Source organism: Rhyacophila brunnea, unplaced genomic scaffold, assembly GCF_057557595.1.
Source record: "Rhyacophila brunnea isolate RB1 unplaced genomic scaffold, BYU_Rbru_1.0 scaffold_22, whole genome shotgun sequence".
NCBI lineage: Eukaryota > Metazoa > Arthropoda > Insecta > Trichoptera > Rhyacophilidae > Rhyacophila > Rhyacophila brunnea.
In genome coordinates, this window is record NW_028232882.1 from 6154467 (window position 1) to 6180772 (window position 26306).

Genomic DNA, 26306 nt, shown 5'->3' on the forward strand with positions numbered 1-26306 from the left:
ACTACTCTCCACTGTTGATGCCGTTACATACAATTGTCCGTGAGTGAAGCATTCCGATCAAATGTGGCAGCACTGCATCGCCCGCGCCGCGCCGGCTCGGTTGGCTCCCTGCCGATTACCGATTCTAATAACACAATTATTTACATCTAACTTTGCCATTTGACCTCCGATCGAGCTGAAATAAACGCCAATATTTTTTAAATGTACACATTCTAGCGACATTTTCAATAAAAAAAAATGGGGGTTGCAGCATTAAATTCCGCGTTTCAAGGCCTTGTATGCGGTGGCATTTTCCGTAAAAACCGTAAAACAGTCCCCAGGGTGCAACGGGTTAAATATGAAATTCGAGACCCCGACCACGCACTCAGCTTATCGCCCTTCGTCTAATGTCCAAATTTTGTCGAAATCCGACTGCGCGTGTGGATTTGTATAAAGAAAAACCGATACGACGGTACAAACATCCAAATATATTTTCGAAATTATAGTATAGCTGATAACACAAAACAAATATACAGAAAGACATCCTTGGATAAGCTTTCTAACTAACTTTCTACTATAGTGGAATAATTTTACCTTGAAATTGCGCAGATTGCGATGTTTTCTACTGCGCACGATTGACATACGGTAAATTTAATCATCGTTACCGTTATTATTTCTGACTGCTCTCACGTGAAGCCCATTGCATTGTTTTCTCTCGCTCGATGTCGCTCTGACTACTTTATATTTTCTGTCAAAACTTTGAAACTTCACGTTTATCTGATATGTTTATTTATACTAATAAAGTCTGCTTATTCATTATTACTAAATATTTGTTTTTGGACAGTGTTTTTACTATAACAAAACTTGATATCTAAGCACAAAATAATATAGTTTTCGATTATTTCATGGCTCCGTTTCTTATATTATAACTCAAATATTACAGGCATGGTCCACACATCCTAAAGCGGGTCCTCAGGCAAGGATCTTTGGCAGCCCCCTACATATCGCCAAGGTTAAAGGCAGTGTGACACACTACATTAACATTTTTCAAATTGTGTTTCAGGTTTAATTTTTAATACATCTACTTTAATCATTGGAGTTGTCGAGTATCGACACACAATAATCAAAAACTACATCGTTCAATTATATAATTTAAAATGTTAATGTTCATGAAGTATAATAGCACCGCAGGTGACCTTTTCCACTAGGTATTAAAGCAAATTTGTGAAATATGTTAATCTCACTTATGTGGTCAACCCGCCATGCCGGGCCCACCCCCAGAGCTCTCTCAGACCCCTTGTTGGGGCCATGACTACAGGACCAATATCGATGAAACTTGCACAGTTTATAGACTATTATAATGTATACTATTATAAAGAGAGATCCAGAAACTTAGAGTAGCACAACGTGGTATGGAGAGGTGCATGCTGGGCATAACGCGAAAGGACAAAAGAGGAATAAGTGGATAAGGAAGCAGACAAGGGTTTGCGATGTAATAGAGTTTATTAAAAGCCTTAAATGGAGATGGGCTGGACACATAGCTCGAAGAAGAGACAATCGTTGGACAAATCTAGTCATCCGGTGGTATCCAATAAGTACAAAACGTCCGCAAGGTAAACCTAAAGGCCGCTGGATCGATGAAATGATAAAGTTCTGCGGAAGTAGGTGGCAACGCAATGCACAGGACCGAGAGAAGTGAAAGCAGCTTGAAGAGGCCTTCATCCAGCAGTGAGTAGATTCAGGCTGATGATGATAATGTATGGTACCAATTTATTCAGCACGGTTTCATCATGGTATCTCAAAAGGGCTCCATAAACCAATACGAAACATTCGCATCGTCACAGCTGACGAACACTACGTACAGCGAATTTTGCATGTTACATCATTGCAAATGTGGGGGGGGGGGGGATTGAAGGTTACTTGGCTATTATAAAAGGGGGCCAGGACTCTAAAAAAGGTTGGAAACACACGTTACAAATTATTTATTAGCAACCGTTTACAAAACTGCGAAAACTTGAACATCTTTGTAGAGTTAAAGACATTACGGCCATGCTAGGTGAGTCATTAAAAATCTGATAAAGTCACAGCGGGTAAAGTTCCCGTAAAGAACGAGTGTATAGAATAAAAAATAATTTAATACATTTTTTTCAAAGATCGACATATTACTCTTGTTAAGACTTTTCTTCCAAACTTTGAAGGTCTTAATAAAACAGGTATTAAACTAATATTAAAAATATATGCATTTTTGTGGCTTTCTTCCCCAGATATAAAATACGTAACTTCAAAGACTTGATAAATATCTAAGGCATTTTCATTATATTATTATATTCACATACCGATTTTCAATATTCTATATTTAAAATTTACCATAGATTTTTGTGTGCAAATTTAATTTTTTTTATAGAGTTTTCGTTTCCGCGTTCAAAAAAACTATTAGCATTACAACGATTAAGCACTACCTATATATTCGATACCTTAGTTCTATAAGGAAACAACTCAAAATACCTCGTTCCAAGATAATGGCGATTGAAAATTTTGTACAAATCCTCATTTCAATATTAAATAAAGCCTTGATTTTTTTAAGTAAATGTGTTTATTTTATATTAAATATTTAGTTCAAATAAACTCAGCAATACACAATGAAATTTAATAGTCTCAACAAATTATCAACTCTGAAATTCCCGTTTATAATAAAATTGTTTTAACAATTAATTCCAGAAAAGGGTTATTCGATTTTATTCGTTTACCCGTTCAAGAAATTTTAGATTTTTTTTTGTTGAATTATAATGAAAAACTTTTCTACATCGAACGGCATTATTTACTCAAAACCTTTAAATTTTGAGTTGTTTCCCTATAGAAATTAGTCAAGTATTAGAAAACAAAATTCTCAGAAGAATACTTGGACCGGTTAAGGTAAATCAAAGTAGGTTGCATCCGTACGAATGTCGAGCTCTGCGAAGAATTTAGCAGAATATAGTAAAAGTCTTCAAGGTTGCGAGAAATCAGATGGGCTGGTCACGTTATTAGATACAGTGGGTCTAGAACTCTTCATAAAGTTTATGAAGGAAGTGTAGAGGTTTCGTATATAACCCTACAAAAGACATGTTATTGTCTATGGTCATTTATAGATCATAAACAATAACGGAAACGGAAATGTAACAGTTGTATTTCGGCCTTTCTACAATGTAGTCGACACGCCCCACTGTTCTGTGTCTCGCACCGTATCTAAATTCCAGATTAATGTAAACCTTTCAACTCAACAAAAATCAATGTGACAGTCATTTAATTACTACAATATGAAACGAAGAAAATACCAACTCCGTGTATTATTCATCACTGCCCGAACATACCATGTCACACACACGTCAAGCAACCTTGGTCTATTAAACATAACATCGGGGGTGAGAATAACACAACGTTTATACCCCGGTAGAAGTCGTGTATATACTCGCCCCTTATATCCACCCCCAGAGGAGATGGGCGGATAATGACAAGAGGGACACAGAGAGGCTGAGTGTGACCGACTGGAAAGAGAGATCTCAGGATAGAGATACCTAAAAGACGGCCATAGACGTGAATTATCTGTAGCGCCATATTCAGTAAGTAAGTACATATATAAACTAGTGTTCTTAACTGTACTATAATATACAATTGGAAAACATGGAAGAAAATACTACTTTTTTATTAAGATTTTTTAATGTATGTTTGCATATGTGTGTAAATTAAGTGGGTGTGGAAATTGTTTGTGATTTTTAAACTAATTTAAGCCGTGTGTTCTAATTAATAACTAAAATTAACTACCCATTGATAAAAGTCACTCAATAATTAGAAAGGATAGTTGCCATATCTATCGATAAGATGGCGTAACTACTAATAATATCAATTTCAAGGAGCGCCTCTGGCGGCAGTCTACCGATCTAATGACACCGATCCAGTATAACATAATAATACCCGCCGCGTACTTAGAGCGGCGTTTCCGTATCCTGTCACAGGGATATTATCATTAACTGCGGCTGATAAACGCCATCTCGCGTAATTAGTGATTATCAATTAGTAACAAGGGGCTTTCCCGGGATTACGATGTTCAAAGTCTGTTTTACAAGCTTACGACGTTTGAGTATTCGGTGAATGTGGGATTCGACTTAGCTATAATTCTTCGAGGATTATTACAAGCAACCTTTTAGGGGATAAGATTTACTCTACAGGGCTGCAAATATTACTCAGTCCCACATACAAAAATAACGTCACATTTTCATATATTCTATGGGATTTAAGTTTTGTACTTAGGTTAGGTTAAGATTTACTCAAATGGAATAGTACAAAACTTAAATCCATTAGAATTCGGTCGATAGTATTAATGTTTTTATATATGTTTTTTAGTTGGCTCTACAATCCTATGTGGATCTAGGCCGCCTTATGAAGAAGTTTCTTACCATAGTTTTCTTTTACGACAAATGGATGTTAGTCACTTGCTCAAACTATTAGGTCCGTACTCTGGGTACAAACACACATACAAAACAAAATGTGATTTTTTTTGTAGACCCAGGATCCGAACCTGGGACCCATGTCATTATAAGCCTGACGCATAACCACTCGACCATCGTCGGCGTGAATTATACATAAATTATATTAAGTATTAAATAGATTATATTAGGTATATAAATATATACATAAATAATATATTATATATTTTCCGCAAACCAAACTGGCATAGAGCGCATTTGGGCACCTGATTAGTAACGGCATTTGAAGCGTTCAACCAATGTGTGCTACCAGTGTTCACGTATGCATATGAAATATGAGTACCTACTTAATGAAATATAAAACCAAAAATCACGAGTAGCAATGTGACATTGAAAGGTGTGTGTTGGGCATGACGCGGAAAACCCACAAAAGAAACCAATAGATAACGAAACAGACAAGAGGACGCAATGCAGTGATGCCAACCGTACTTTAATTAAAGTACAATACTATAATTTTAATTTCGCGAAAAATGTAAAATACTATAATTTTACGCCAAATATACCAAAATACTATAATTTTAAAGGATTCAAGACGAAAAATGTTCCTGTACTATATATTTTTTAGAAATACTATAATTTTTACGCCTTTGTACTATAATCAGCATAGAAAAATATGGCAACACTGACGCAATGTGAAAGAGATATAAATAGCAATTGGCTGGGCATATCGCTTGACAAGTAGACAACCGCTGGATAAATGGGCACTAAACGACCGCATTGACGCCCTAAAACCAGTTGGATTAACGAAGTCATAAAGTTCGGTGGGTGTGAAGAACTAGGGTCAGCCAAGGATTAAGGACCGAGAAGGAAGAAGCAGCTGGAGGAGCCTTTCATCCAGCAGTGGATCAACCCCAGCTGACGATGACGATATAATAATATTATATATATCACTGCCAGTCACTTTTTACTAGGTGCCAGCTATTTTTGGAATAAAATAAATCCCATAAAAATATGAAATAGGACCAGAATGATAAATATATGTGAACACTTACCAAATCAACATGTTATCGAAGTTAATCGTGAGTATTTTAACACTAAAATAATAAATATTGTTTAAAAAATTACACAAACAGTTTATTCAGAAGTTATGATGTTTAAAGAACGCACGAGTTAACTTGTCCATGGCCTGACGCAACATACATGCTTTGAAAAGTTAACTCGGCTCTGGCAGTGATCAGGTTTTAGCACTTGCCTTTAAAATTCTTCAAAGACATTATTAACCACTAAACTGATAGAAAACATAATACATTCTGTTTTATTTAAAATACGCTGTACTATCTTTTGGAATCATAGAACCCTCACGAATCACAAGTAGGTACTGCAGCATATTCCACACATAAAAACATGGTGATGACGTCACAAATAATATTCAACATTACATGGAATAGGCGTTTTTTGACAAGCTTTTATGGCTACCGAAAAAATAAAACTGTATGTTTGAAATGAAACATAATATGATGTGACGTATATTATGAAATAGTAACAATCTACCGAAGGCAGTTTTACCTCTTTGATATTTGGTATGTCTACACTAGTGGCTAATATGTTAATTGTGCCTTGTTAAGTATACTTTTTCTTTCCTTTCGATCATGTCCGATTCTAATAGGATCATATGGGCCTCAACAGAGTGAAGGTTTGTATTAACAGATTTTGTTTTTACGAAAAATGGATATCAGCCACTTGCTCAACCTATTAGGTCCATACTCGGACTCATACACAAATTGAAAAACAATATGTGTACTTGCCAGACCCAGGATTCCAACCTGGGACCCACGACGCTATAGTCCGACGCTTAGGCCGAGCGTAATATATTAATTATCTCACGCACTTTTTATGAGCCAAGCTAGAGTGGGAATCTATGATACCATGGATTACATGTTCGATCTTCTGGCTGGTTTATGCTTGTTATCTTTTTAGTAAAATGTATATTTTAAGAGACTGCAAAATAATAATCTTATGTTCAGTAAACCATTGAATGTTACTCCAGCCATTTCCATTCGGATAGCCAGCACTCATTTCCGGTTTTACCGGAAACGAACGGAAACTATAACAGTTTCTATCACAGTTCACAGGGATATATTAGAGGTTTAAACTCTTCCAATAAACGATTTCAGTTTTGCACAATTATACTATAAATTAACCACTTAAAAGGTAGTAAAACTGGGGCTACGTACCGAGGAATGGATCGGCCAAAACTAGTAAAAATGACGATGATTGTGTAATAAACTCCACTTATAATACAATCCAATGGTCCTTAGCAGCGTTCAGAATTCATAACGGTCTTTAAAATTGGATCAAAAAGCCTTTTCTCAATTATTTAATCATTTCGCATAACGTCTTATTGAGTTTTCCGCGCCACCGGTTGCGATCGCGCGGGAATTTTTAAATTATTATCGTCAGACACTTTGATGTTGATGCCCGAATTTGTTCGTTAAATTTCACTGTACTCATATAACATAATTTCGAAAAAAGAATTCTTATTTTTATTACAATATTATTAAAGATGAAAATTCACTATATTAAGGGCATTGCTCTCTTTTGCTTGCTGTTAACACGTACCTATATTCCAAGCGCAAGTAACACAGTAAAAATATTTTTTAATAAATTTAATTAACCTTATAAATCATATTATATAAATAAGTACTTGTAACTTGATAAAGCTCACCACGTGTCGTATAATATTAATTGAGTTAGCATTTACTTGGTAGAATTCCATTTTAAAAGAAATGAAAATATAATTAGTATTAAATTCTACAGGTTTTTTTTAAAAGGTTTGTCGATAGCTATTTCGGTTGTAACACAATTATCAAGACTATTCAGATAGGCCGTTTGCCTTTGCTTAAATACTATACGCACAACTTAAATTAGCTAGATCTACAATATACCGTAACGTTAAAGATTCAAATCGTTATTACAAGTCCATTGCTTATCACGGCATTATTTCAGACAAAATTTATCAAGAAATTAAACATAGCGTTAACGTAGCATTCAAAGCTAATAATAATCTAGGATTGAATTAAAAAAAATAGTGAAGATAAAATCAACAAACTGGAGAAAAGCGGGGTTTATAAAATAACATGTGGCACATGTAGTCTATCAAATTCGCATACCATCAGTGATAAAATAACGCCAGAATGTTTACATATATGTGACAAAGGTCTAAAATTAAATTTACTCGAACAGTTGGAAATTAATCGCGAATTATCCAAAAGTAATCGCATAATTAATGAAAATTTGGTAATGCATTCGTCGCCACTATTAAATATAATTTAAGCACATGATTAACAAAATTTTACTAATAATATTTTAATTGATTAATAATGTGAAGAAATAACCAAAGTACTCGAACACTTTCGATAAATTTTGTAAATTTTGATATCCATTAAAAACCCACTTAGAGTTTTCAAAGTATTAATAATATTACAATAATAAGTATACAAAGTTATAATATTGTTTGAACGAATAAAAAATGTATCCTGTCTCTATCTATGCGTATAGTATTTAAGCAAAGGCAAACGGCCTATCTGAATAGTCTTGATAATGGTGTTAAAAGCGAAATAGCTATCGACAAACCTTTTTAAAAAAACCTGTAGAATTTAATATTAATTATATTTTCATTTCTTTTGTCGTATAATAATTTGTATATGTAATGAAAACAAAGTACCTATCGTTGGGAGTTAAGTTTAAGCAATCCGTTTATATTTTTAAATGTATCGAATGGGAAAGAATGTGCCTTGCGATACTAATATAAGAAATCATCATAATATCGTGGTAAAATATGCATTTTTTTTACAAAATTACGAGCCAATTGCAAACTCCAATGGAAAACTGAACCGAATAAGTTTGACTACAACATGCCAAGTGAACATTAAATAAAATAAATATTTCACAAGTAGATTTCTTTATTGAAAAAGTGACATCTTATATTTAATATTTTTTATCTATTATGATTTGGTTTAGGCAGGGCTTAATGAATTAAAAAAAACTAACCAACAACATGTGTAATATGTAATAATTCTACAAAAACAAATAAACATGAATGAAAAAGTGTGCACAATTTTGTCTGATCACCAAAAGCGTACCAAAACTATTTTGGTTTGGTTTAGGAAGGGTTTAATTGGTTTTTAAAAACTAACCAACACCACATGTAAATTGTAGTCTTAGTTCAATAAAAACAAATACTTATGACTGACAAAATTTAATGTGCACTATTTATGTCGTATCTTAACTGCCTACCTCCACCCTTCGCCACTGCTATAATAATATATAACTACATAATATTATATCCTACAAAGCACGCACCACTATATTCAGGCCGCGGCACGAAACTGTGAATTTCTTTAGAAGATATATTGCTTATACTTTGAATACAATAAGGTAAACTGTCTATTGACTATAGAAATACGTTAAGACGATACATCAGTGAAACGGCAAATAATTTTCAACTATAGGCGCGACGAAATTTTGGACTCGCTGGCATTCGGAGAACGAACGTCGAGGTGTGAATACGTCTATTTGTTTCGTGATGGCGACGGGGGTATTAATTCTTAAATCGTGTAAAGATGACTAAAAACCTTACCCATTTACTTGAAAAAGAAAACATGTCAATGACTATATTATTATTGTTACTAATAGAACATACGTTAAAGTGCCCACCACCACCCGTCATATATGCACAACCGTGGATATGCACGGCCATAAACAGAACATTAAATGGACGCATGTTGGATTTATATGACAAATTATATTTCGGCCGGCATGCGTCATTTGCACCCGCGACCCGCAATCTACGCATCGCCTAGCCATGATCTTTTTAGACCATGCCTCAACTGAGGTATAGCCTTAACCAACATGAATGAAATATCCAATCGAAAATTTTCATTTACTGGGTACAGGTTATCACATTGTATTTGCAATAACTAGCACTACCGCAGTGCCTCAAATTCTACTAATCATTCAGGCTTAGCTCCCAAAAATACTCCCAAGTTTTCCTTTCGACCGTTACAGGTGATGTGGACCCACGGCTCCCCAATTAATTTTTATTTACATGAGTTAAGATAGTTCTGCATTCAGCGACGAAAATGTGTATCACTTCATTTTAATCATGCTTGGATGATGGGTAGGTATAGAGATCGCAATACCGGTATTTCAAAACCGGTATTCCAGTATTTATCAATACCGAAATACCGGTTTTAAGAATCCAAAATATCGGAATTTTCGGTATTAAGAAAGCACACTCGTTTACGTTTTTGAAAATGAATTATAACTTATATGTGCTGCTACAACGCAAATATATTGAGTGAATCCAACAGAGGTAAAAAAATAATAAGTAATTGTCGCGATGATAATTCATAAATAGTATTTCGAAATAGAAAACATCCGTCACAAAAATGTTTAATTATTCTATAATTTTATTATTGATGACTGTACAAGCGTTGAATTTAAGAAGCTTTTCATGCAGCCGGACTTATTTGCACTTGATGAACTTTTGAGGGCTTTAGTTACAATTATCAATATATTCAAATTATTTGTAAAAAAATCACTAGTTCTACCTCTACAATTATGATCAATACATATTTTTAAATGTCAACATAATAAATGTAGGTAAGTATGTAGGTTTTTGCTATAAAATAATATTTTTAAAAGATTTTAATAGCCATATTTATTGATAAGCACATATTTCTTTTTTTAAGAAATACCGGTATTTAATAATACCAAAAAACCGGTATTGACATTTTCATTCGGTATTGCAATCCCTAGGTAGGTACACGTTTTCAGCGGGATGGCGAATAATAATAAAATAAGAAAAAATACTAAACCATAAACCATCCCTTGACTATATTTTGTACCTTTTTGTAAATATTAGCATCGGATATTTTACCTTTTCACCGGTGGGGGTGATTTATTACTTGTTACACGACACGCCATATTTTTTACACTTCAGATTTCCTATTAACTTTTACATTATAATATGATATACTTACTGGGTGAAATATTTAATAATACAAAAAACGGTAATTCACAAGAACTACTTGAATGAAAATACTAGGTAGCTAAAAACATTTCCCATTACAGTACTTGATTAAAAAATATTTATATACATATCGTCTCTGTTCTGGCAGAACACACTAACTGGAGAATACTAGTTTTGAGTAATTTGACTTTGAAGTTGTTAAAATGTTTGAAATGGTCTATCATGTGAGTTTATTAGTAATCGTAAAAAGGATGACTTTAAAATAAGGACTGTTTATTTATTAAGAAGGTTTCTAGACGGTAAAGTTTGAAATAAGGAACATTTTGGTAAAACTAACTCAATATGTCATTTTTTCGAATTAGTGTCTTCTGCCAGAACAGTGACGATATACAAATTTTAACTTTTAAAGCCAAATTACATGGGCAGATTTTCATGCTGATCGTCTGCCACGATCGCCCCTTATTATCAAATGCATTTGTGTAAATCTTGCCCATTTTTTGAATAATTAAATACCTAATTCTTGTCAAATTTGGGATGTTTTTCAATATATTTTTTTATTGTAAATATTTCACTATAATAATGTCAACATAAATTTTACTAATGGTTTTATAAATGCTTTTAAAAATTAATAAATATAAAAAATCTTAACACCACTTCACATGGACGTACTGAAGTGTGACTATATTCTAAAACATTAGAGTGAGAGGTTTAAAAGAATACTATTTTATGTAATAAAAATACTTTATGCAGTCATAAAATGTTTAAAATAAATATAAAGGATAATAAGGCTTCAAAATTATGTAAATAGATCGTCACTGTTCTGGCAGAAGACACTAATTCGAAAAAATGGCATATTGAGTTAGTATCAAAATGTTCCTTATTTCAAACTTTACCGTCTGGAAACCTTCTAAATAAATAAACAGTCTTTATTTTAAAGTCATCCTTTTTACGATTACTTAATAAACTCACATGATAGACCATTATTACAAACATTTTAACAACTTCAAAGTCAAATTACTCAAAACTAGTATTCTCCAGTTAGTGTGTTCTGCCAGAACAGAGACGAGATTATCTACAACGTTTAAGGAATGTCCAGGATCATGCTTTGAAAATAGCATAAAAGCTGAATTTTTACGTACGCTGAGCATGTGGGCCGTTAGATCGATCAATAGAGTATCAGAGTAATAATATAAAGAGAGTGGCTATTGTTCGGCAAAATAGAGCCGTGTTTCTCGCGTATAACGCACAGTAGAACCTCAGTTTTATTATTATAAACTTAACTAAGAAACGTTATACCATCATGTTGCTTCTCAGTACGGCTACCAAATTTAAACACAACATAGTTATAAAAACATAATATTTTCTATTAAATTAACTAAAAATAATTATCACTGACTTTATATTTAACACAAAAACAATACATTTCAGCAACACGTGCTCGTAGTTTTTAAATGACTATAGTTATCCAAATCAATAATTACCGGCGACGTGTACGAAAAATATTTAATTTAGCCGTAGAAATTCTATCTTACTCTAACGCACATTGCGAAGATATAATTGAGCCGAATACTTTCGCACTCATACTTGTGGTTCGTTTTTGTTCAGGCATTGGTCTTATGTACCTACAACAATTTCTTTCTTCTTTCGACCATGTCCGATTCTAATAGGATCATATGGGCCTCCACATAGTGGAGGTTTGTATTAACAGATTTTTGTTTTTACGAGAAACGGATGTCAGCCACTTGCTCAAACTATTATGTCCATACTCTGACTCATACACAAATTTAAATACGATATGTGTACTTGCCAGACCCATGATTCGAACATGGGACCAACAACGCTATAGTCCGACGCTTAAGCCGTGCGGCCATCGTGTGAATGAAGTCGGTACTATCAATTAATTTTCTGAATATTATAATCAACCAATCAATAATAGTTTTATTATATTATGTAAGGCTACAGAAAAGGAAAAAAATGAAGAAAGGGGTTACAAATAAGTACGTAACATTGTATAGGCAGTGTATCGATACAACCTAAGATATATCAAAACAAGAAAGCATCAGCAAAAATAAAACACGTAGAAATGTTTTGAGAAAATACGAATACCGTCTGATGGAAAGATACAAAAGGAATACACAACATTGGGCATGTGATAATTCAACATGGAAAACGAATTTTGATATTATTAATACTATCGACCGAAGGTACTTGATAGAATTTGAATATAAATTCTAATGAATTTAAGTTTTGTACTATTCCATTTAACGGCCCACATGCTCAGCGTAGGTCAAAATGGAGCTTTTATGGTATTTTCAGAGCATACTCCTGGACATTCCTTAAACGTTGTAGATAATCTATTTATATAATTTTGAAGCCTTGTTATCCTTTATATTTATTTTAAACCTTTGATGACTGCATAAAGTATTTTTATTACATACAAAATAGTATTCTTTTAAACCTCTCGCTCTAATGTTTTAGAATATAGTCATATTTCAGTACGTCCATGTGAAGTGGTGTTAAGATTTTTTAGGTTTATTAATCTTTAAACGCATTTACAAAACCATTAGTAAAATTAATGTTAACATTAAATAGTGACATATTTACGATAAAAAATTATATTTTATAATCTTTTTGATCCAAAATTTGATAAGAATTAGGCATTTTATTATTCAAAATGGGCACAATTAACACATTTGAAGATAATTCTAAAGATACTGATTATAAGCTATGTCTTTGACCATTCAAATGTGATAAACATTCTACGAATAATGTTTGCTTTATAATAATTATTGACCTAAGAATAAGGTAGTATTTTTTTGAAATACGCCATTTTAATTTGCATTTCCCAGTGGTTATGCTACAACATACGGCCGTAGCCATAAATTGACAAACGATAAATGAAGTAGGGAGTAAGATCATGTTAACGCGCGTGTTTGAACATGTACCTAACCGAAAAAAAATATTATATATAAATTTGAATTTGAATGAAGTTTTTTTTCGTCTACCCAATATGTAAGGGAAAGCGATTGTGTGACGTTTGAGATTTTTTCACTGTTTCAACGTGATCACTCCACAAGGAAATTTTCTTGTTCGATTCATCACATTTTTCTAAGAATACCACAACACAAAATAAAAGGGGTGAATTAATATTTTACAGATCAAAATAAAATGTTTAGAATCGCGGAAATAAAGGGTTAACGGAGTGGAGAAATATTTTTGATTCATACACTACCGTTACTCATATAAATCAAGAATCGTGTTTTCGCCATGATAACTAAAACACCCGGAAAGGGTTAATAATCCTCCATATTTATCAGAAGTAGGGCACTGTCGGAAGGAATTGCGAAAGAATTGGGCGCGTGATGCAATGCGTAAGTTCATAGGGTTATTATAAGCAAGATGTGTCGTTTTATCTCTGTCTTATACGAACGACTGTATCGATTTATTATGTTATATTTCAATTATAATATTTTTATGGCCCTGCTTCCACGGCGAATTTTATATTAGCCAATCATAACATAGGTATAATCTTACCCCGCATTCGAAATGTTCCAAAGTCAAAATTTTTGAATATTTTGACGTTTAAGAGATAGCTTTTGTTTTATTTATCTATGGAGATTTTTCCCCGTAGTGCGGCGCTACTTTATACATATTTTCTATGTTAGAATTGTTGGACCATCTTACATTTGATCAGTTCAGTGAGTTCAGTTGTGTTTTATTGGTAATCCATTGTGTTTAGTGGAAAGGTATTTTATCAATTAAAATTGAATTAAATACAACGTCGTGGGTCCCAGGTTGGAATCCTAGGTCTGGCAAGTACACATATTGTTTTTCAATTTGTATATGAGTTGGAGTATGGACCTAATAGGTTGAGCAAGTGGCTGACATCCATTTCTCATAAAAACAAAATCTGTTCATAAAAACCTCCAATCTGTGGAGGTCCATATGATCTTATTAGAATCGGACATGGTCTAATACAATATATATAACTACTTATTATCATTTTTACTTAATCAAATTAAAGACCAGTTTGTCTACTCAACAGGAATTCGTTACTGCGATTTCATACATTTGACTAGCTTGCCTGCGTCGGTCATGCCAATGTATTGGTCCCGCAAGGAGGAAGATAAACTGGTGGCATCTGAACAGGTTGAAAGGCTAGTCAGAGAGGACGAGAAAGAGATTCCACTATATGGATAGGCTAAATCAAGAATGCTACAGGACTTTCCAGACCCTGTGAGCCATTAAATTCCTATAGGAGTTAAGCAGTGGAGAAGGCTACCGTATGGCAAAATCATGTCAAGATAATCAGTCACGAGGTCCCGACGGAGAAGAATAAGTAGGTATAAGATTAAGAAATGGGACAATCACATTCATTTCGGGCGTTTTTTTAATATTTTAAGCTACCAACGTATTCACTAATTATGGCGAAATTTCCTAACGATATAATATTGAGGATTTATTTCTAAATCCATTAATATTGGCGACCATTTTTGTAGTTTTGAATCATTTTAAAATTTTTATTCATGTTTTTAAAAAAGTATTTGTCGGATATGTTACACAAAATATGTACAGTTATTTCCAAACACCTATTACTAACCTTCTTCTTATCTTAATGTCCATAGAACAAGTGTAAAAAATATTGTGATTCAACCGATGAAACTGTGTACACCTGGTCAAGGGCCAAACAGTGTATCAGCAGTCACTGCAATTATTATCAACAGGTGATTTAAAACTCAGTGAGTGTTCAGTCCGACTTCGATAGCTCATAGAGAACTATAAGTGCCAGCTCCAAAAGAACATCGTCTATGGATAATATCAGGGTTTGTGCCCGTGCTCCTACACGTCCATAACTTCGACCTAACCCTATCTATACAGTCCACTTAATGTACAACCATGTATATTCAATAAGTAATTCGAATAAAAAAGTTCAAGTAAGTTACAACCAAAAATCTTGGAGTGATCCGTGACGTCGGTTAGTAATTAAAGTAATACCTACTTTGATTCAAAATACAAACGCCGATCGCCAATGTAGCTCAATTTAGAAAGCGCTTCAGTGAGTATTAAAAGCCATTAGTTAAAATTTGTCGTAATTAAGTATGATTCCTTTAGCATTGTGGACAATGTGCGTGGGCGCGATACCCAAGAGACGCAGATTCGATTCCTGCCGGGTGTCTTACTTTTTTCAAAAAAAGATTTTTTATATTGGTTATAATATGTTTTCTCATAAGTATTTTCAAAATTATGTATGTTCAAAAAGGCTTTAGTTAAATGATCTTTGTCCGTGAATTATAAAGGTATTTGTAAAATGATATAATAACCAAATAATGTTCAATTTGTCATTATTTTGTCCCACTAATCCACGGATCGCATCGAAGTCTAGCAGGGGCGGCTCGAGGGGTGGACAGCGTCAGACGCAGACTTTTGAGAAAGAATAACTGTATTTTTATTAAATCGAGAACATACAAACTAATAAAAGCGAAAAAATACCGTTTCGAGCACCTGGCAAAACAGAGCACACGCGCTTTAAATCAAAACAAACGAAGAGCGTGTGTTTTATTCAAAACAGATTGATATTGAAAAAAATAGAAATTCAGCCATAATAAAATATCATACGAAATAAAATTGGATTTGAGAAAACCACTCATAATATATTATATTATGTCAAGAAAAACAATATAAACGGATATATCATTACTCATTATACATTACTTCCACATAACTTAGTGGCACCATGTAACTATTATATATATATTATAGCAAGATCTGTCAACATAAAATTGAACTAACTATCCCAGGCGATAATTAAGTATTCGCCACTCGAACTTATCAAATTAAATTGTATTAGATATAATGATTATCTAGTCCAGGGTTTCCCAAACTTTTTCTGCAATGGAACACTTTGCAAACCCGGAAATTTTAACGGAACACTTATTTTTTAGATTGATTCCTACTAGTTAAAATTAAAAAAAAATGTTATTAAAACGCATTATTTATTTAGTAATTACATATTATTAAATATACAACTATAATAATATAATATAAACATAAAAAAAGCACTGACTTTGATAAAGTAATGACTTTGATAATTTTGAGTCCTCGAATTGCATATTATCTTCTTGATATCAGGCACAATATTGGTAAGTTGAATTCTAATATCTGGTGTGGAGTCGATTATGTTCCTGCACTTTGACTTCGTTGCAGCATGAATAGAAAATCCCGCTTCGGATTAATAGGTACTAGAAAACGGAAGTAAAACAATCAAGGCCCCCACATCCTGAAGCGGGCCCTCAGGCTAGGATCTTTGGCGGCCCCCTACCTATCTCCAATGTTAAAGGCAGTGTGACATATCACATTAACATTTTTCAAATTTTGTTACAGCTCAAATTAAGGGCCCTTATTCAGTGTATTATTAACTATTTTTAATACATCTACTTTCATCATGGAGTTCTCGAGTATCAATACGCAACAATTAAAAATTACATCGTTCAATTATATAATTTAAAATTAACAAAAATATCATTAGTCGTGAAGTATTGCGATTTTTTTAAAACTATTAAAGCAAATTTGTGGTGTGTGTTTATCTTACTTATCTGATCAACCCGCCACGCCGGGCCCACTCATAGCCCGTGCCCCCAGGCTAAAGCCCTGGAAGCCCCTTGTGGGGCGGGGCCATGAAAACAGTAATAGCTTGTTTTGAAAAATTGGGGTACTCTTCTGACAAACTCGCCCAGAAATCATTTAAAGGCTGATCTTCAAATCAGAGTCACTAATTAAATCAATAAGATTTTCATAGTCACTTGCGCTTAAGCCTACTGGTTTAGCTGTCGCGGAAAATGGATTCCGAACCCAGGAATCGTCCTTACTAGTTTTCAGAAAATATTGCAAAAGTGTATAAAAGCTTTCCAAATTGTCGCGGAACACTGGTGTTCCGCGACCCATAGTTTGGAAAACCCTGACCTAGTCGATATCAAACATTTGAATCAAGTGGTTCAGAGATAATCTCTCAATCAAATAATCTTTTTTAGCATACTGTGTTTGTCCGTAATAGACAACGAACTATCAAAATAAAAAAAACCCATTCTATCATGTAATATTAAAATAGATATGAAACAATAAACAATCAGTTCTATGTTTATTAATCAATTATGTATTCATTAAAAAACTAAAGTTAGTGGTTGGACGTGTTAGGTACATAATTAAAATAACGAACAACTAGAAATGGTAATCCCGATAGAAAACGATTAACAACTATAACTTGAAAACACCTCAGATATATAATATATACCCACTAGAAAAAATCAAATTTGAAAAAAAATACGATGCTCGACGGGATTTTAACCCGTATAATCACTGATATCGCGCCACTGTGCATTAACCGATTATGCTACGAGTCTCTTATCTAATTGCAACAATTTAAACTAGAAGGTCCTACATGAAATGCTGATCAAATTGCGTTATTATTGGTCAAGTAGACGTTATGAGTAATATATTTGGCGAGAGCCGGCCACGTTTAGTAATTAAGGTAATTATTAATCCTTGATTTAATACACAGAAACCGATAGTCAATAATAACGCAATTAGATAAGAGGTTCGTAGCATAATTGATTAATGCACAGTGGCGCGATACTTGTGGTTAGACGGGTTCAAATCCCGTCGAGCATCGTATTTTTTTTCAAATATGATTTTTTCTAGTGGGTATATAATTATATCTGAGGTATTTTCATGTTATGTATGTTCAGATACCATTTAATTTTGGTATGTGGAGAAATTCTAATAAGTTTTAAAATTTGTCGTTAACTCAAAAAGGTTGAAAAACACTAGTTTGAAATAGTTATTACATATAAAACGGTGTTTTTTTTAAAACAATTCTCTTGATGAGATTTTTTTTCCAGAACATCAAAAAATCAATCCAGAATTTACGATTTTCTAAATAAATGACAGACCTGGATGCTGGGTCGTGGGATAAAGAATAATAGTTTCTTGTACAAAATATAATAAGTACCTACTTATATATTTATTTATTGATCAATAATAAAATTGTCATTTGATTAAAATATTTACAAAAGTTTTCGAAAAGGGCTTACATAATATTCTATGTTATTGTTTAAATGGAAAATATAAATTTGTTTTTAATATCAAGTTAAATATCCATTTAAAGGCAGTATAGATTATTATTTGAATACTAGTCTATCGAGCTTAAAAGCATTTTAATAGAGAGCCTATTGAAATTAGTTGTAAATCATTTTCAAACGGCTTATAAATGATAATATAACGCTTTCGAAGCTTAAAACGCAGAGCTTTCAAAGTTTAAGCATCGCCAAGGAAAGTTTCGTAGATGAGAAAATTTTATTCAATTATTCTAAAATATATAAATTAATTACAATTTATAAAATTTTAATGTGAATTTAATATAAGTATCTATGGAAAAGTTCCCCGCTGGGGTTTGATAGACGAAGAGCCCGGCTGGGATTCAACGGAAGGTATTGCGAACCAATGTTCGACGAAACGAAAAATAAGGTTACGTGTTAATTGTACGTAAAACATTTCACCGTAGCACAGTTAGCCGTGAGCATTCTATCGGAAAGAGATGCCCGCATATGTACTATACGGTCTCCAATTTTATTGGATTCAATAGGGCAAAATTCATGAATTCAATAATTAAAATCTAACCTAACCTAATAAATAATTCAGTATATCGGCTATTTTTTAAATTTGTTTTTCGCTGGCGTCCTGTAAACCGACAAGAATCGTGTTTTATTTAGACGTGAATTTTATCTCAGTACAATACGACCCAAAGAAGTTGTACGGTCTTTAATATACGACCATATATTTCTGATACAACATTTCGCGGTGAAGTGTGATACGGCGAACTGCATACATACGTACAAATTTCCGGACACAGTGATACAACATTTTATGAGCATAAATACACCTGCGATTTTTTGGACATATTGAAAAAGCAAGCACTGAATGGGCCTAGGCAATAATGAATTAAAAATGACATTAATGGTTTTCGATCAAATTGACAAGTTAAAAAAAGCGATTTTTATTTATATAAATACATTCTAATTATTGAACATAATTATAACATTATGTGTGTTCAACAATTAGAATGTTACATTCTTAAATCTTGTGAATTATTATTCGTTGAATAAAAAAAATAGTTAATTAAAAATTATTGGCAAGTTCAAGTAAGTTACATCAAAAAATCTTGGAGTGATCCGTGACGTCGGTTAGTAATTAAAGTAATACCTACTTTGATTTAAAATACAAAACCCGATCGCCAATGGTAGCTCAATTTGGAAAGCGCGTCAGTGAGTATTAAAAGCCATTAGTGAAAATTTGTCGCAATTAAGTATGACTCCTTTAGCATAGTGGTCTATGTGCGTGGGCGCGAAACCCGAGATGTAGGTTCCATTACTTTTTTCAAAAAGATTTTTTCTATTGGTTATAATATATTTTTTCAGAAATGTTTTCATAATTATGTATGTTTTATAACAGTTAGTTGCTTAACTTTCTAAAAAAATTACTTGTGAATTTTTTTGAAAGAAATACCTACTAAGCTTTGGTAGGTGGGAGAGTCGTGGGGGCTCGTGAAAAGGTGAATAGGGTGTCCACAACTCAGTTACGTCCCTTGCGAGACACCCGGCGGAAAGTTATCGAATGAATATAACTTTCGAGTCCCCGAAGACTCGACTTTTAACTTTGGCCGAGGCGATGGGGACAACTGCCTACTAACTGACCGTCGCGCCGATCGATCAGGAGCACTTTTCGCAAAGTTTAATCCGCGACGGATAAGAATGACTAGCTAAGCGTGTCGTTTAAACAGCAGAGTTTTAAACTTCGAACGATATAAATAATATATACAACAGCGTGAACCAAAATGTTGAAAAAAAAACATTTTTTTATATAAATAATTATATAGACATAATTTCAAAACACCTCAGAGAAATATATAACCAATTAATAACCGATAAATTGTGGTGTTGATGCCAAAAGTGGTGTAAATTTGAACTCTGCCATTATTGGTAGTATTTACTTGTATGTCCCTGATAGTTAAGAGCATGGCCCCCACAGGGGGCGGCTGACAGGGCTCTAACCTGGGGGCCCGGGCTCAGGAAGGGCCCGGTGTCACGAGTCGACCAGATAACTGGGATAAACACAGATTACAAATTTGCTCTAATAGTAAAGTCAGTTTTATTAATAATTTTAAATATTTGGTTGTACGATGCAATTTTTAGCTGTGTGCCGATACTCGACAACTTCATAATTCAAATGGATTTACATATTAAAAATACAAAAAATCTCTAAAAATACACCTTAATTTTACCGCGTGCACCATTTGAAAAACTCTACTACAGTGCGTCACACTGCCTTTATCCTTAGCGATAGGTAGGGGGGGCGCCAAACATCCTAGCCTGGGGGCCCGCCTCAGGATGTGGGGGCCATGGTTAAGAATGTTCGTTGTCAGTGTGTGTTTGCCTTTGTTGAGTATACACAGCGCATTAAGATACTGAACGGCGAAGCCCGGGTAGCAAAAAACGATTCAAATGGAATAGTATAAAACTTAAATCCATAAGAATTTTAATGTATATTTGGAGCTTTTCTCAAAAAATGCGTTTTCACTAAAAAAATCTTTACTTGCACAGGTTGGATAACACACTCTGCATTTTATATAATATTGAATATATTATTCACTGCGGAACATCGAGCGTCTGTTCATCGGGACAGACAAAATGAAGTGTCGGCCGTCCACCGATATAATATCCATTTTGATAGAAAGTCAAGTATCCGATTTCAAAATATCGTAAGCAAGTTATATCGGACGTGCTCCCATTATGGGGATTCCGGGCGAACGGGTGTCCCCCGCGAAGGCTGTATATTCAGTGACGTCGACGGGAAAAATGATGCCCGTGGGGGGAAAGTGCACTAAAGAGGTCGAAAATGAAGAATTTCGGATAAGTTTAGAAAAGGTGTAAGCCTGATTCGTTTACAGAGCGATCGGTTGAATTCGTAACTATAGAAAACCAAACCTCTTGTCCTGGAGGTCTCCACTATATAAGTTCAAATCCAAATTCAAATTTTATTTATTTTACGTTTTTTTTAGCTCGTATTCTTATTTGTACGGTGGTTCTTTGTCCGGTACAAATCATGCAATCGATTTTTAACTAACTTCCCAGACATTTTAAACTTTTAGAATATGTCAGAACACGATGCCAATGCATTTTTAATACTTTTAGCCATCTTTAAGTAGAATTGAATTCATTTTCAGTTAATTCTGTTTTGTATGAAAAGTTATTTCGACACCATTATTGGTTGCTAAGCGGATTGTCCTAGCAACTAAATTATTAATGTACGAGTATTATACGTGCGTTACTATGGAAATCAAAATAAAATGTCAATATGATATTTGAGTATTCTATGATCGTTTAAGCTAGTCAAGTCAAGTTTATATGATTCAACAGAACATTTAAAAACGTACAATATAGTAGTAAGTAGTCAAAAAATTACATTAAATTCATTTTCGAAAGACATAAACGTGTATGTTTTCTTAATACCGGTATTTCGGTATCGATTAAAGTTTAATACCGGTTTTCAAATACCAGTATTGCAACCCTTAACCGCTAGGCCATCGTGGCGTAGCGGTAAAATAAACTTGAATTGTCAATGAGTAAGAGATTTGTTCCCCATTTCCAAATTGATTCATAATATCGGTAACCGAACAAAACAGAACAGCCAGGGGAAAAATGAAACATGATTTTTTGTGGAATCTATTTAGGTTAGGTTAGGTTGGGTTAGGTCAGGTTAGGCTAGATTTGATTTGGTTACGTTAGGTTAGGTTAGATCATTATTTCGTTGTACCTACACACCCAATCATTTTGAACATATTATATTGATTAAGATGAGATATCCTAAGCATGTCGGCAATACTGTATATAATTTGATTTATTATGGCGTATTGAAAATCTGTGCTATTAAAAATCACATAATAGAGATAGGACAATTTCAATATTAAATTTATATTTTTCCTGAAAGGTCATAGTTATATTTATCGTTGTTCTGTTTTGTCATGGTCTGTTTTGTCATGGAACGATAATATCAAACAACTACTTGGGTATTTTACACTGTTCAAAAACTTACAAAGTATTACAAAAAAATCATATGCTCAGAATTACTAACAACTCACAGGCTTTAATTGTTTATGAAAAAAGTCGCCCTCTCTCGAAAGTTGGCAATAATCTTTTGAATGTCCTTCATTCGATTCCGAGAGAAAAAAAAACTTTTCCAATGGTTAAATACTTATATACCGTATTAATTATAAAAGTTTTTCTTTTTTCATTTTTTCGCTACAAAGTTGAGAGGGAACAAAACTCTTTGTAGAATCCTTTTAAGCTGCTTTAGGCATTTTTTACGAAGAACAACTTTCGAGCGAAATTTTACTTGCCGATTATACTTAATAATTTTATAAGGACGAAAAAAATAATTATCCTACTGTGTTTAATTATATTTTTTACCAAAGACATCCGCATGAACAAAGATACTAATTATTGTCAAAAAGTTCCAATACTTATGTTTTTTTAGAAGCTCGACTATTATTGTTTTTACAATCATAATTATTGAACCTATTTAATTCTCAGCGAACCGTTTATTAAAGACTGTTGTTAGCATTGAGACTGTAAAAAACAATACTATCACCTTATATTATAATAATATAATAATATGTATCTTGAATTATTTGTAACGCATGAGAGAAAATATATGAAAATGTGTAAGAGGGTGAGACAGGGAGAATTTTGGATGTCGCGGACTATCACGTGACATCACAGTAAGCTGTAGCTACGGGAAAAGAGTGTGTAATGTCGTTTTTCTTGGTGTTTAAAAATTTATCAGTACATTTTGAATCTTTAAACGAACATTGTCAGTTGGCAAAATTTGCCGAAATCACCAAAACAACAATGAGGTCATCTCACGTTGAACCGTACTGCATCGACACCTGCATGAAGTTTTGAACGTTTTTATCATTTCTACATGTCTACACATTTTCGACATACGTCAAAATCGCGTGTTTTTTGTTTTTAGCGGTTGGTACTTAGTATTTTCTATAAGAATGTTATCAATTATCTATCGTCTGCAGGTTGGGTTCTGTTGAAAATATTACCTGTGAATATAATATCGCAAGTAATTTTAACGTATGCACACGTAGAAACTGTTAAAATTAATTGAAATTAGCATGAATAATGAATAATAATTCAAAATACTAATACATTAGAGTTGGCACTATCCATCATTGAATTTACAGAGGTGGTGATCGTTAAAAATATTCTGCAAAATGATGAAACCATAGACAAAATTTGTCGCCGTGACAGCGTGACATGGATCTCAACATTAATGACAACATTATTTAAGAACAATATGTAAAATGTTGTGCCAGTTTTATCGTACTGTATATAATATAATAATATGTATATAATATATTGTTCATGTATGTATTGGGTATATGGTATATCCAAGTTTTTATAAAATAGTGTGACTTGTTTTTCTTTGCACTTTATCGTGTCATATTGTAAACGTTTTATGTTATAATTTGAGAAGTTCGCTTAGTAATGAATATGAATAACATGCAAACAAAAGAAGATACATACAATAAAATTTACATACCTACAAACTTATCTGTAGAATGGCCAAAAATCGAACTACAAACTATCATAGGACACCATTTTGAAAATTTCATTCAAATGTCAGATTTTGTCCAGTTACGAGTCTTGATTGGGTAGTTTTTGACAGTGGCTCCCCCATCCCATTTTTCAGATAAGTTTGTAGGTATGTACTTGTATATATATATATAAAAAAAAATGAATTCGATAGAATAGAAAAAAGCAATTAAAATGTTGCTATTCCTACTAAGCTATGAGCAAGGTGGTTCAAAAACAACCGAGCTGTTAAATGTATGATCTCTCATTTAATATTGTAAAAAATGCAACACATTTCCATCCAAATTAATTTTTCCGTCCGCAAAGAAGAAGATGTCACTTCCCATGAATTTGTAATAGGGGCTCATTTCCACAAGAAGGTGCCGACACAGCGGCGAGCAACATTTTGTTAATTTATTAAAATATTAATTGCACCAAATTATCATTCTTCAAGTATTCCGGGCGGGTAAAATCCAAGTGTCGCTTGACCAATAGGTTTGAATGTTCTACTTGTCAACCGAGCTCTCAGGCAGAGATAGGATTTTATTACACGGCAATAGTGTGGTATATACATGGCCCCCCACATCCTGAAGCGGGCCCCCAGGCTAGGATCTTTGGCGGGCCCCCTTACCTATCGCTAAGGATAAAGGCAGTGTGATGCTCTACAGTAGCGTTTTCCAAATGGTGTAAGGCGTACGCGGTAAAATTAATGTCTATATTTAGTGTTGTTTGTATATTTTAATACTTACATCCATTTGAATTATGGAGTTGTGGAGTATCGATGCACAATTCAAAATTGTATCGTACAACCACATAATTTTAAATAATATTTTTGAAGAAAAATAGCGCAACAGGCGACTTTTTTTTTACTATTATAGAGAATTTGTGATGTGTGTTTATCTCACTTATTTGGTTGTCTCGCCACGCTGGGCCCCCAGGATAGAGCCCTGACAGCCTCCCTTTTGTGGGGGCCATGGGTACGTAACAACACACGATTCTTATATGCCGTGTTCCCGTATATTTAAAGAGATTTTACCAATAAACAATGATAAAACATAGAATATTATGGTAATATACAACATATTATATTAACAGCTATTTACTGCTAACAAAATTTAAAGGTAAAATTACTTATTGAAGATAAATTTGTTAAATCAATCTAGTTTTAATATTTATATTGTGTATCAGTTGAAAAAATCCCACTGAAACGAACAACACCTGTCCTGATTACTATTAAACTATGTGTAATAATTACTACAAATTCTGTCTATTTCATTTGATACATGTCTTTCCACCGATAATTGACAGTTATCACCATTATAGATATCCAACTCAGAACGGGCATATAGTATGGTGCGTCTACATTCGGAAAAATCCAGGTAGCCAACATAGCCACTTTCTGTGTCCGTTCAATTAACCAGACTTAACTAAATATTGTAAATCTCCATTGAGATAAGAAACATGTAAACTTAAAACCTGTCTCTCGATTTGATAACCTCATCTCCCGTAACTTAACATATCCTGTAACGTTATAAATGAGTCGAAGCAAAGGAGTCAGGTTGATCTTCTTTTTATCGAAGAAAGATAACACAAATATCTAAGACTCAACCTAACCTAAATCCAATCGACGAAATACTACAGTCGACAAGAATTTACTGTAAGTAAATAAAGAGGTCGCAGGTTGCGCACTGCTGGGCGTCTAGGCGCTATCCGACGCTAAAAATTGAGCGTCGGCCCGGAATATTATGCAAATGTATGCTACAACACTTGAGAGCGCTTTTATTGAACCACCCCGAGTACGTTTGGATCCTTTATTAAAAGATAAACCAGGCTATAATGACAATGCCACTGTATTTAAAGACACATAAAACAGCCCTGTTGGATTTTGTTATCATAATTTAGTTGAAGGATCTCAGGTTTATTGTTTTGATAATATCAAGGTGCTGACAAAAAATACGTAAATGCAACGATTTTCAACCTTTTCGACGAAAACTTAATTAAAAAAAAAAAAAAACTTGTTATTGCAACAGTATTTTGTAATCTTTATGCCTTTCCTGCGCATCTATTCTATACACAAGACTGCTTTCGGCTAACGGCAGCTAAATGGGGTAGGTTTGTATAGAAATATTAACACTC

At 33.5% G+C, this 26306-nt stretch overlaps 1 protein-coding gene across 1 annotated transcript in view; it reads right to left on the bottom strand.

Annotated features, from left to right (window-relative positions):
* Nucleotides 1–26306, bottom strand: part of LOC147069981 (uncharacterized) — a 284640-nt gene that overhangs the window by 96940 nt on the left and 161394 nt on the right. The window lies entirely within an intron of this gene.